This window comes from Alligator sinensis, unplaced genomic scaffold, assembly GCF_000455745.1.
Source record: "Alligator sinensis unplaced genomic scaffold, ASM45574v1 scaffold225_1, whole genome shotgun sequence".
Lineage (NCBI taxonomy): Eukaryota > Metazoa > Chordata > Crocodylia > Alligatoridae > Alligator > Alligator sinensis.
Genome location: NW_005842180.1, coordinates 617,200 through 629,457, shown reverse-complemented (window position 1 = coordinate 629,457; position 12,258 = coordinate 617,200). Strand labels below are relative to the sequence as shown.

The 12,258-nt window shown below is 40.6% G+C and overlaps 1 protein-coding gene across 8 annotated transcripts in view; it reads right to left on the bottom strand.

Annotated features, from left to right (window-relative positions):
• APC (APC, WNT signaling pathway regulator) overlaps positions 1-12,258 on the bottom strand; it is a 163,516-nt gene that overhangs the window by 67,504 nt on the left and 83,754 nt on the right. The window lies entirely within an intron of this gene.

Sequence of the window (12,258 nt, the reverse complement as noted above, 5' to 3'; positions counted from 1 at the left end):
TCTGTAGGATCCCAAAATCAAAGGCTCAGTCCTGGGCAATTTGGTCACCTGTTTTTAACCTTATAGACTAACTCACTCAGAGATGCATAAACTTTGATAAGCAGCAGCTTACTTCATCAGATGTTAAAATCACAAATCCTGACAGGCTGGTCCCTGGAATTAATCTCAGTTAAGTTAAATGAGCCACAATTAGCTTCCAGCTGCTACTTACTTCATTGTCCCAAGAAAACCGTTAGCACATTATCCTGCATAATTCACAGGTACTTGAAGCAGGACAATGGCAGTCTGTAGGATCCATGGGCAAAAAGCGAAACACAATGTCTGTTTACAGCCTTTGTGAAAGCTCAGTATTGTTATTAGTTCTGTGCTAACATCAGCCTGAACTACCCTGTAAATCAATTTTCATTTTTTTCTTTGTGATGACATTTTTTTTCCAATCTATAAACTACGGTGACTTAAAAAAAAAAGGTATTGGTACAATGTCTATGTAAGTCAAACATCCATTTTAATTAAATCCAAGTCACAGCTATCTTTGTAATGCCTCCTTGCCTCCCCATCCCAAATGATTCACAAACACAAATAAATTAAATAAAAAGCAATTACACTCTATTTTAAATTCTGCCAAACTTTTTATAACCCATTATAAATGTATCCTTAGATTAACAGATACCAAAATCTGCTACAGCTGTGAGTAGTTTGTGTTATAACTGGTTATAAGCACATCAGTATAAGACATTAAAATTTCATAGATTTCATAGACATCAGGGCTGGAAGGGACCTTGGAAGATCATCGAGTCCAGCCCCCCGCCCAAAGGGCAGGAAGTCAGCTGGGGTCATAGGATCCCAGCAAGATAAGCATCCAGTTTCATCTTGAAGGTGTTCAATGAAGGCGCTTGAACCACCTCCGGTGGCAGGCTGTTCCAGACCTTGGGGGCTCAGACAGTAAAGAAGTTCTTCCTTATGTCCAGCCTGAAATGATCTTGAAGTAGTTTGTGACCATTCGACCTCGTCATCCCTTGGGGCGCTCTGGTGAACAAACATTCCCCCAGATGCTGGTGGTCACCCCTGATAAACTTGTAGGTGGCCATCAGATCACCCCTGAGCCTGCGCTTTTTCAGGCTAAAGAGCCCCAGGGCTCTCAGCCTGTCATCGTAGGGTCTGCTTCCCTGACCTCTGATCATGCGCGTGGCTCTTCTCTGGACTCTCTCAAGCTTCTCCACATCCTTTTTGAATTGTGGAGCCCAAAACTGGACACAGTACTCCAGCTGCGGCCTCACTAAGGCCGAGTACAGTGGGAGAATTGCTTATAAAATGGGTATAAGCAACCCATAAACAGTTTTTATAGAAAGTTCATTAAAGAATCAACTAATTTACTAACTCTTTAAAACTATAATTTGCTGAAAAACAGAAAAGAGAGATGGAAAGGACCTTGAACACTCAACAAGTCCATCCTACCCCATGCCAGGATCAACTATAAATAAATCCTTCTTGACAACTGCTTAACCTGCTCTTAAAAACCTCTCTTGATAGAGATTCTACAATCTCCATAAGTAACCTATTCCAGTGCTTATCTACCCTTGGATTTAGAAAGATTTCCCTAAAGTCCAACCTAAATCTCCCTTTTTGCAATTTAAACTGAAATACTTCTCACTCTATCCCCACTAGACACAGAAAACAATTTATCATATTTTTTTTTACATAAACCTTTAAATAATCACACCCTTTATGATAATGCACGATCATTTTTTTACTGCAATTTCTGGTCTATCTATAGATGTATATATACATATGCTACTTCTTTTAAATTTTAAGACCTCAACTCTGCAACTGGGGCAATGCAAACAAGACTCCACTGCCATGAGCCAATCCTAAGCATCTATTTGTTCCTCTTAAGTCTCTTCCATGAGCACTCCCCAAACTCTACCCTTCTAAAACTGCCACACAGCTTCGTAGCATCAAAGAAAGAAAATAGCTTAATGCATTTAATAAAAATATTAGATCCAGGATAATATACTAGCTCTTTGTTATAAACTTTCAGAACAGAAGTTTGAGTTTATTCTATCTTTTGTTGCATCTTCCTATTTTTGTAAAGCTGCCAGTAAAATATTAAACCCAAAACTTTAGATGACAAAGTTTAAAGTGTTAAATGGATATATTATCTGCTGAACTGACAGTGCTGCAGACTGAAGTCAGCACTTCAGGCAGAAGATGGTACTTGCATAGAAATTGCTTATTGTTGCTTCCCTTCTTGTGACCTCTATCTCCCTGTCTATAATCAGTTCCTGCTCCAAAGAGAGAACAACCTTGGAGCCCCTTATTGAATCTTTGTAAAGGACATAAATAGTGGATAATAGTATAAGCAAAGATGTAGACACCAGTTGCACTACAGACTCCCATTCACTGCTGCCCATTTCTCATCCTAACCCAGAGAGAAGCTAAATGAGTTTCCAAGCCTAAGAACATAACCTAGAACACACAAATATTTTAAAATACATGGTTGAGAATAATTGTTCGGTCTACATTACACTGCCAAACTGTGTTTAAACCAGTAGCATGCCAGTAGTACAGAAAACAGAAAAGGGTAAGACTATACAGGTGGTTCTCAACCTTTTTGGACTTGAGACACTACTCCATGACTTTTGTGAACTGAGTAGCACCCCATTTCAGAAACACTTAAATATTATAGTTCAGACACCATCAGTAGACATTCATAATATGCATGGTTTTTTTTCAATGCCACTAAAACCATCCATTGTCTGAGCACTCAGGGACCAACCCCTTTGAGACCTAAGGATGGAAGAGACCTGATTAAGGAAGGGGGAACCCATCACCGTTAGAAGGAGGAGTTTGAAGACCTTCTCAGTTGAGGCTCTGTTGTTGACAAGCATGTTCTCAACTCCATCCTGCAACACCTAGTCAGAGACAATCTCGCAATCCTTCCAAACCCTGATAAAGTGAGGAAAGCCATCAAACAGATGAAGAATGACAAGGCATCTGGAACTGATGGAATCCCCACCAAAATCTTCAAGCAGGAGGGAGAGGACCTCACATTACAGCTCCATGCCCTCATCTTAAGGATTTAGAAAGATGAGGAAATCCGAGATGACCTCAGGCACGCCATGACTGTGAAAATCTTTAAGAAAAGAGACAAGTCTGACTGGAAATTGCAAAGGGATCACCTTTCTTTCTACCACAGGAAAGATCATTGCAAGAATCTTCCTGAACCATCTCCTTATTGAGGAGGTCCTCCTGGAATTTCAGTGTGGGTTCAGGGCATCGAGAGGCACAACTGACATGATCTTCCTAGCTCACCAGCTGCAGGAAAAATGCCAGGAACATAAACTTCTCTACATGGCCTTCTTAGACCTCATGAAAGCCTTTGACTCTGTCAACTGAGAAGCACTGTGGACGATCCTTCCGAAGCAGGGATACCAGCCTCAGATAGCAAATCAAGGGTGATGGGATCTAGATCATATTATTTAACCATAAATGCAAGTGCTCTGACATTGCTTTGTATCACATGGATACTTATGTGGAAATGAAAACAACATCTACTATGGAAATAGCACATTTTTAAGGAACTAATACAGTAAGGAAATCAACAGGATTCTAGTTATTTTAGATCCTGTCTGATAATCTTATTTAAGTGTAGGATATCTGGAACTGACTAACCTGGGGTAAAAGGTATCCTAAGAACAAACTATAATCTTAATGGCAGTTACGTTATTCTTAAAACAAATTAACGAGAATCACACTACTGTACTAAACTCATTTGCCTGGTGGTTCACTTTCAATTGAAACCCAAGAGACTAAAACACTAAATTAATCTGAGGTTGGTGAATATATTTAATCATGGACCTGATGATATCTCTCTTCATATTATATTGGTGTAGTTACAGTTTGGTTGAAACAGAACTGTTAGTATAGCATAAAGAGAAGTAAGACGTATTTAGTAAGGATTTACACTGAATGAGTTTATGGTTATTTATATTATAAGGAAAAGGCATCAGACAGTGACTATTTAGCGTTGTGGTAAGAAACAAAGTTAGCAGTTGTGAACTGAAATTTACAGAGGTATAATTAATTCTAATACATATAATTTGTAAACGTTTTCCCAGATGCAGGATGCACAGCATTGTTATCTATTAACTATAGACATATCAGGCCCTGCAAACAAAAGAATTAGCTGGTTCTGTCTGTAGACATCAAAGAATGCGTGGCAAAAATGCACATGATGAAAAACTGAAGAGTTCTGCAACTTCTTGAAGGTATTTCTTCTCCAGGGGAAAGAAATTAATAAAACTAATGATGGAGGAAAAAAAGGACTGCTATTGCACCACAAAAAATGAGAGAGTTAAAAAGGATAACCCCCCACACTTGTACATAATGATTGGATCCCGTTAAATCCTATAGAATGGATCACTGTCATGCTAAAATGCAGACATAAAAAATATTACATACTGATCATTAAAAGCCAATCAACTTAAATGACTTATAGCCTCTACCCAACATTTTAAAGCATTTTGGTGTACCAAAAAATTACTGAAAGTCTTGCACAAAAAATCTTAAAACCCCACAGTTATGATGCCCTGACCTTTGAAAGGAGGTCCCCCTTAACATCCATAAAGTCATACTGTTGATTTCCTCACAATCCCTCCTTAAAACTGTTCTTTGCTATGATACCTACAATGGTTAGGATGCCTGTATGCTGAGGTTACAGCCTGTAATGTTGACTAGCATAGTCAGTGCTGTCTCCCTGTCTTTCTTCCATCTGTCTGTAGCCATGTACTATATGTTTCAATTGTAAGGTCTTTGAGAGCAGGGACATTGGTTTGGTTTTGTGTCCGTGTGGTGCCTAAATAAAATGGAATCTTGTTCTATGACTACAGCTCTTAGGTTCTACAGTGCTACAAAGAAAGGAAAACTATAAAATATAGAAATACAAAATAATATGGAAAAATATGGAAAATTATTTTTAAAAGGTCACGGTATTTCAGACATTTATAACACTTCTGCTCACTCATTCTCTGTCCTCTCTCTAAAATGGTAAAATAACTGCATTACCCTCTCTCCAATTTGGAAATAAAATAGCAGTCTGTGAGGATAAATATGTAATGCCATGAAAGATATAGAAGAACTACAAGCTCAAATCAAGTCTCTATGGGCGCTTATACGTGTGCTCCGGGAGTTGGGGTGGGGGAGGCGCTTTAATTACAATGGCTCTGAGAGCTGGGACATCTTGTGTATCAGCACCCCTGCGCTTAAAAATGGCGACGGGCACACTTTAACTAAAGTTTGTCAGATGAGCTTTAGTTAAAGTGTCTCTGCCGCCATCTTTAAGCACAGGGACACTGATACATGAGATGCTGGAGTCTGTTGGAGCACAGTAATTACCATGCTCCACCAGACTTGATTAATCGAGTCTTGAATAATTACTCGAGTAACTACCACACTCCAACAGACTTGATTAATCGAATCTGCTCAGACGTGCTGCAATTACAGTGCGTCAGAGCAATCTCGCTGCCATGTATAGGCACCCTACATGCACAGCCTCTGCCCGAAGAGTCCAATTACAGCCAAATCCAGAGACTTAATCTGCAAGTCAATGTGCTACCATTACATTAGTTTCAAATTTTAACAAATGTTCTATCATAGCACAGATGCTCTCTTTATTAACAAAAAGAATTCTAAAATTTAATATCATACTTTGTATTGAATTAAGTGATACAGTTGACATTTTTAATAATTAATGTGACAAAAACAAAATTCTTGCTATGTGGACATCATATCTGAAAGAATATAATCTACACAGTTGATTTTATAGTTTCTCTCTGTACTATCTGCTCCATCATCCCAACTTTGATATACTGGACATCACAAAATACTAATCCCTAGAAATGCTTCTACTGAAATTAAATTAACTTTGAGCCTCTGAAGTAAAATTCTTCTAAATATTTTACTGACCTCAGTGATATAAAAATAACAGAAATATGTCTGAAGAAATATTACTACACTAGTAATATACTACTATAAAAACTGCATTGATCTTAAACTCAAAGGAACTGGAAGAAAATAGTCTTGTGAAACATGAAAAATGTGCCAGACTGATTTAAACAGAGAAGGTACAAAAATATTAGATTAAAAAACAAAACAAAACAAAAAATCCCTTTTCATCTATAATTTATCCAGCCATTTTGAGTCTTCAGAATGTGCTCGTTCACTTTCAAGCCTCCACCTCTTGTGTTATTAATAATTTGATGCTTGTGAAACATGCCAGATTAAACAGCCCTGGAGACGGGGTGTCTATTTATTCATAAAACTGGTACAGCATTAAGCCACACACCACCATGGTAGTTTGCCTCAACACTGTTCTGGAAAGACCACCTCCAAGAATGAGACAATGATTTAGTATGCATGCTCATTCAATCCTTGCACTATCTACTGAAACTGTCAACAGGGTGTTATTTAGTTCCAACTGTGATTGTAACTGGTATGATGTCTGTCAGAAACTGGACCGAGAACACTAGTTCATTTTATGTAGGTCAGAGCAGCCATCAGGCAGAAATAACTTTCAGTCATGAGTAATCTTAGCTGGACTGGAACCAATGAACTAGAGGGGAAAGGCTATGTATCCCCATATATCCCCTGAGATATTCTGTCTCTTACTTTCTTATTTTAATGCACATTTAACATTATATCCATACACACATATTTAAACTATGCAAGTTACATTATGTGAACCAACTCTTCCAATTTTTTGGCTAAGAATCTGCTTCTTCCCACTTTCCCCTCAAAGGATACAGACTACAACTTCAAGGCTCTCACCCCATAGAAGAGGATGAAGAAAAAAATCTTTATTTTAAAATAACTATAAAGTCTGTAAGTCACCTTAAGCTCTAGGTGATTGTTGTGATTTGTTTTTCACTCTGGTTCATGGCTACTGAGAGAGATGTTTCTCCCCATACTTTTCTACCAACATCTGGTGAACACCAAGTAGTGGTGATGTTAGGGTGGCTTGTCATATTTTATGCTTTAAAGTTGCACCTGTTTATAGAGTGGTGAATTATAGTATTGTTTAACATTTTCTTTTATATTCAGCCTAAAGTTTTGTATAGTCTCAGTGTTATCTGAACTTTTTATTTTGCTGGTGTTTGCAATATCAGCTGGCCTTGTTTCCTGCAAGCATCTTATGGCCTTGTGTTTGCTCGTATGGTATTTCTTCCCTTTCTATTGCTGGGAGAAGTTTTTCTAACACAACATAGTAACAGTTTTATTACTAGCTCAAATTAACTAAACTTGGCACTAATCAGCTGAATCAGAGGGATGAAATGATTGGATATGTTAATGAAAGGTGATAAAGGAGACCAGTGAACAATGCTTGAAGTAAGACACCGGAAAAAGGCCAAATTAAGAGATGTACTTGTAATGGGGCTGTTGAACAAAGGCATATGCTGACAGGATAAAATACGGACAATATGCTGACTGCAGAGAGACCAATCCAAAAGCAAGGAGTCATCAAAGGAGTCAAGTTAAAGAAAAACATAAAAGGAGGAAGCAAGAAAGTTAAGGGTGTCATCGTCATTATCATCATTTTCATCATGAATCCAGCTTTCAACACCTGTCTGGATCATCCCAGCCAATGACGCACCCTTTGCTTCAGGAACTGAGTGCTTTGCTTTTCTGTGAAGCAAAGTAACATCTGGGATTGGGTGAGATCATTGTACTAAGTGTTTTTCTCTCTCTGAATATAGAAACTGCTAAGATAATACTTGAGCCTCAGCAAAACTACCACATTTCAAATTATGGAAAAGTAAGGCATCAGATAATCCTACTATATAATTTAACAAATTATTTCATGCTAAATTTCCATTTTCAACCCGAAAAGGTTAAACATAAAAGAACACAATGCTAGACTTAGTCATGATTTTTTTTTTTTTTTTATAGAAAACTCCAAAAGATTTTCAAAATTGACATAAAAAAGCCACCAAGCAATCAAAATTCATTCACAGGATATAGAAATTAACAAACTATTTTTCTTTTTTCCTGTAAAATGCAGAATAGTTAGTTTGGGGAGTAAGACATTGTGTGGTGCAATCTACTTTGACAGGTGAAGAGCAGAGGGACTCTGAAAGCAAAGAAGAGAATGGAAGAAGCACTGGGGTTCCATAAGCTGCATAATGGATTTTCCCTGGGGGGAACTCCTCTAATTTAGTAGTGTAATTTCTGTTCCTGAAAAGTGCGTTTTTTGGCTTAGTAGATTGGTATCATTGCTTCAGAACAAGAGACCTGAGTTTAAGTGTGGCCTTGAGTGTCTCATTCCTCAGGCTAAAGTAGCCAGGCAGTATTGTGCACTTTGAGAAAGAGTTGTAGCAGTTGATTGCACAGATACATCTGATTAGTTGATCCACAGAGTGACATTTTTATCAGACATTAAAAAGAACACCTGCTCACTCAGCCAGAAGTAAATGCTGTTCTTTCACAGCACCTGATGAAATTAACTTAGGTTCATTAAAACATGTGCTATTATATCCAGATATGCACCTTTATAGATTACATAAGATGCATTTATTTTATTTTAAGCCTCTTTAAATCAGGGGTGCTCAATCTCTGGCCTGCAGGCCAAATGCAGTCCCCCAAAGCCTTGGCATCTGGCCTGCAGAGCTCCCCAATTGTCAGGAAATTTGGCGGATGGGGCCGGGAGCAGTGGTAGTTAATACTGCTGCCCTTCCCCATTGCCACAATCCCAAGCCCCAAGCAGCAGGTCAGATATATAGATATATAGATGTTAGGGTCGGAAGGGACCTCAATAGATCATCGAGTCCGACCCCCTGCATAGGCAGGAAAGAGGGCTGGGGCTAGATGACCCCAGCTAGATGCTTATCTAACCTCCTCTTGAAGACCCCCAGGGTAGGGGAGAGCACCACCTCCCTTGGGAGCCCGTTCCAGACCTTGGCCACTCTAACTGTGAAGAAGTTCTTCCTAATGTCCAATCTAAATCTGCTCTCTGCTAGCTTGTGGCCATTATTTCTTGTAACCCCCGGGGGCGCCTTGGGGAATAAAAACTCACCAATTCCCTTCTGTGCCCCCGTGATGAACTTATAGGCAGCCACAAGGTCGCCTCTCAACCTTCTCTTGCAGAGGCTGAAGAGGTCCAGGTTCTCTAGTCTCTCCTCGTAGGGCTTGGCCTGCAGGCCCTTAACCATACGAGGGGCCCTTCTCTGGACCCTCTCCAGGTTATCCGCATCCTGGAGCTGGGTCACGATCGTTTCCCCACGTGACCAGATCAGGGCAGAACTACACCCTCCTCCCTCAGCATGGCCAGGTTGGGGCCAGGCTGCACCCCCTTCTCCCTGTGGGGCTGAACCATGGGGCCGTGAAGCTGAACCACACCCTCTCCTCCCCCCTATGGGTTGGGCCACCCTCTTTCCCCCTATCTGGCCACCCTACCAGTCCCCCTCTGCCTGCCTGGATTGGGCCAGGCTGCATCCCCTCCCCCATGTACCTGGATTTGGTCTTGCAGCACACACCCTGGATGCCCAATTGGATCTGGCCAGAGAGGGACCGGGCACTGCCCATCCGGTCCACTGACCGAAAACCTTGAGCACTACTGATTTAAACCATACCTAACACAGTTGGTGGATACTTTCTTGTTCTGCACTTCCCCATTCAAAAGGTTTTTGCTGTGGTTTTTTTTGTTTTTTTTCCCCCCCGAGACCAGCCATCTTAAGTCAGTGAGGTCACCTGGGTTCAAAAAGGCTTATGTACCCTCCCTCTCTCTATATCTCTTATTTAGTTTGTCTATAAAAGTGCATATCTACCTGGCCTTCCAAGCCTTCTGACTAACTTCAGACCAATATGGCTAGCTACCTCACTCCCAAAGGAGTCAACATTAGGGCACTATGACTGGTGCTGAAGCAGATGGCAGCAGGATCTTTCCTGAGTTTAATTTCTTTTCTCTAGTGCCAGGATCCAATGAAAGGGACCTTGAAATCTGCTTCTTAGAGCAGTGGAGTTCTTTTCTCTCATCCTAAGAAATTTTACTGCACGTTAAGGAGCACGAACAACACATGACACTGGAGGGACACGGCGGGCTCCTGTGGGTGGCGGCAACAGGAACGTGGAGACGGGGAGCTCCCGCAGGAGGTCACTGCCAGCACTGGCAATAGCCAGTGGAGATCACCTGCAGATGCTGCCAGCGGTAACCGCTCGCAGGCACTGCTGGCAATGTTGGTGGTGCTTTTCTCAGGGGGAGCACCGCCAATCTCAGGGGGTGCACGTGCACCCACTACATGTCACCAATGCTAAAGAGATCACTTGGAGACAAGCAGTTTCAGGGGTGTGAACTAAAAAGCTGACTGCACCATTCTTCAGAGACACCTGGTCAGGTATTTCAGTTCCAGCCATTCTTTCAGGATCTGAAGAAGGGCATACAGACCACACCCATAAAAGCAATTTCATGCAAAACTTCCACAGTTCTCTTAAAAAGTGACTTCATCTCTCATGGCTCATCTCTGGCATATGCCCTTTGCTGAAGTATAATTAGTTGGTGTGACCATACTTGAGGAGGTACTGCTGCCTCATAAAACTATTCTTACATCCAGAAGACTTCACTTTCATTCTAAGAGCTAGACCTGTAACCAGGTGATACGTCTCCAAGAAATATAACAATTATAACATATATATAAATGTTAACAAATAAATATAACAAATATAACAATTTTTTTTCTTTTTAAAGAAAAATGAATCACTAAACACCTAATTCTAGCTCTCACTTTCTAAAGTAATTACTGTCATAAAATCCCCAAGTGAGCACTTACTTCGGATTCTCAGTCTTATACAGTCTCTTGGCTTAGTCTCTGAAGCCAGCCCAGACACAGCTTATAGAGAGGATGAGCTTCTGGGACTTCAAGACGCAGCCTTCCAGTCCCTAACCCCCCTGGTTATTTACAGCTTTCCCTCTGAGAGCTGCTTTCTGGTTCAGTTCCTGGAGAGAAACTACCTCTTCAAAGGGGCAGAGTACACACAGAGTCACATGGAGCAAAGAAGTCAGCTCTTCTTAAAACAAAACAACCTTTATTGGTCCACAGCAATACAACGAGAGTCCTTCTGCCCTGATGCCCAAGCAGTTTGTCAGGAAAAACAGCCCTTGCTGTTCTTATTAAAACCAGTCTGCTCTCCTTCTGCCTCTCTCTCTTCTCTCCCTTAACTCTGGGGTTTTCCCTTTTTAGGACCATCTCTCAATGCCTCCCCGGCACCAGAAACAGGGTGAATTAGTTCTTTGTTGATTGATGCTATTAGCACAAAAAAAACCCCAAACCAAAAAACCCAAACAAACAAGCAAACAGAAAACCCCAAACCCCTTGCTTGTCTCAAATATCCCAAGAAAATTACAACTCGCTAGTATCTTTTATTAGATCAACTCAAATAGTTGGAAACATTCTTCTTTGCAAGCTTTCGGGTATAAATACCCTTCATATACCCAAAAGCTTGCAAAGAAGAATGTTTCCAACTATTTGTGTTGGTCTAATAAAATATATCAGATTTACCCAAAGAACCCTGTTTGCCTATGTCCTCAGACCAGGGATGGCCAACCTGCGGCTCTTCAGAAGTTAATATGCATTTCCTTGAATCTTTGCACAAGCACATGGTGACCAGGAAGCTGGTCACTGTGTGCTTGTGCAAAGATTCAAGGAGACTTTGTGCAAAGATTCAAGGAGATATTAACTTCTGAAGAGCCACATGTGGCTCTGGAGCTGCAGGTTGGTCACCCCTGCCTTAGACCAACACAGATACAACCCATACCCCTATACCCACTAATATAGCACTTCCAGTCTCCACTGTTCTGGTTCTCAACACAAATAACCCCTCCTTTCCCAGTGTACGAGCCAGTCAGGAAAACTGAGACATACAATATTATTTTTAACATTTAATGCAGTTAAACTAGAAAGATCATAACAAAGCCATAACTGCATCCATTCAAAAACACTGAAAACATATTGTACATCTCAGACCCTCCCGAAGTTCCACCTAAATAGTAGTGGTAGTCAGAAGGTTGGGGTTTCCACACCCATTAGACTTGGGGATAGAAGGTACAGAGGTAATTATAGTGCTCACATAGACCCCCTTCATACACACTGCTGGCCAGAAGAATCTAAGCTCAAGTGCTTGGGGCACGTGCTCTTTAACAGTAGAACATATCTGAAAAAGGATTTGAAATAACAGAACATGAATTTCTTTCCAAATTTAAATCTACTATAG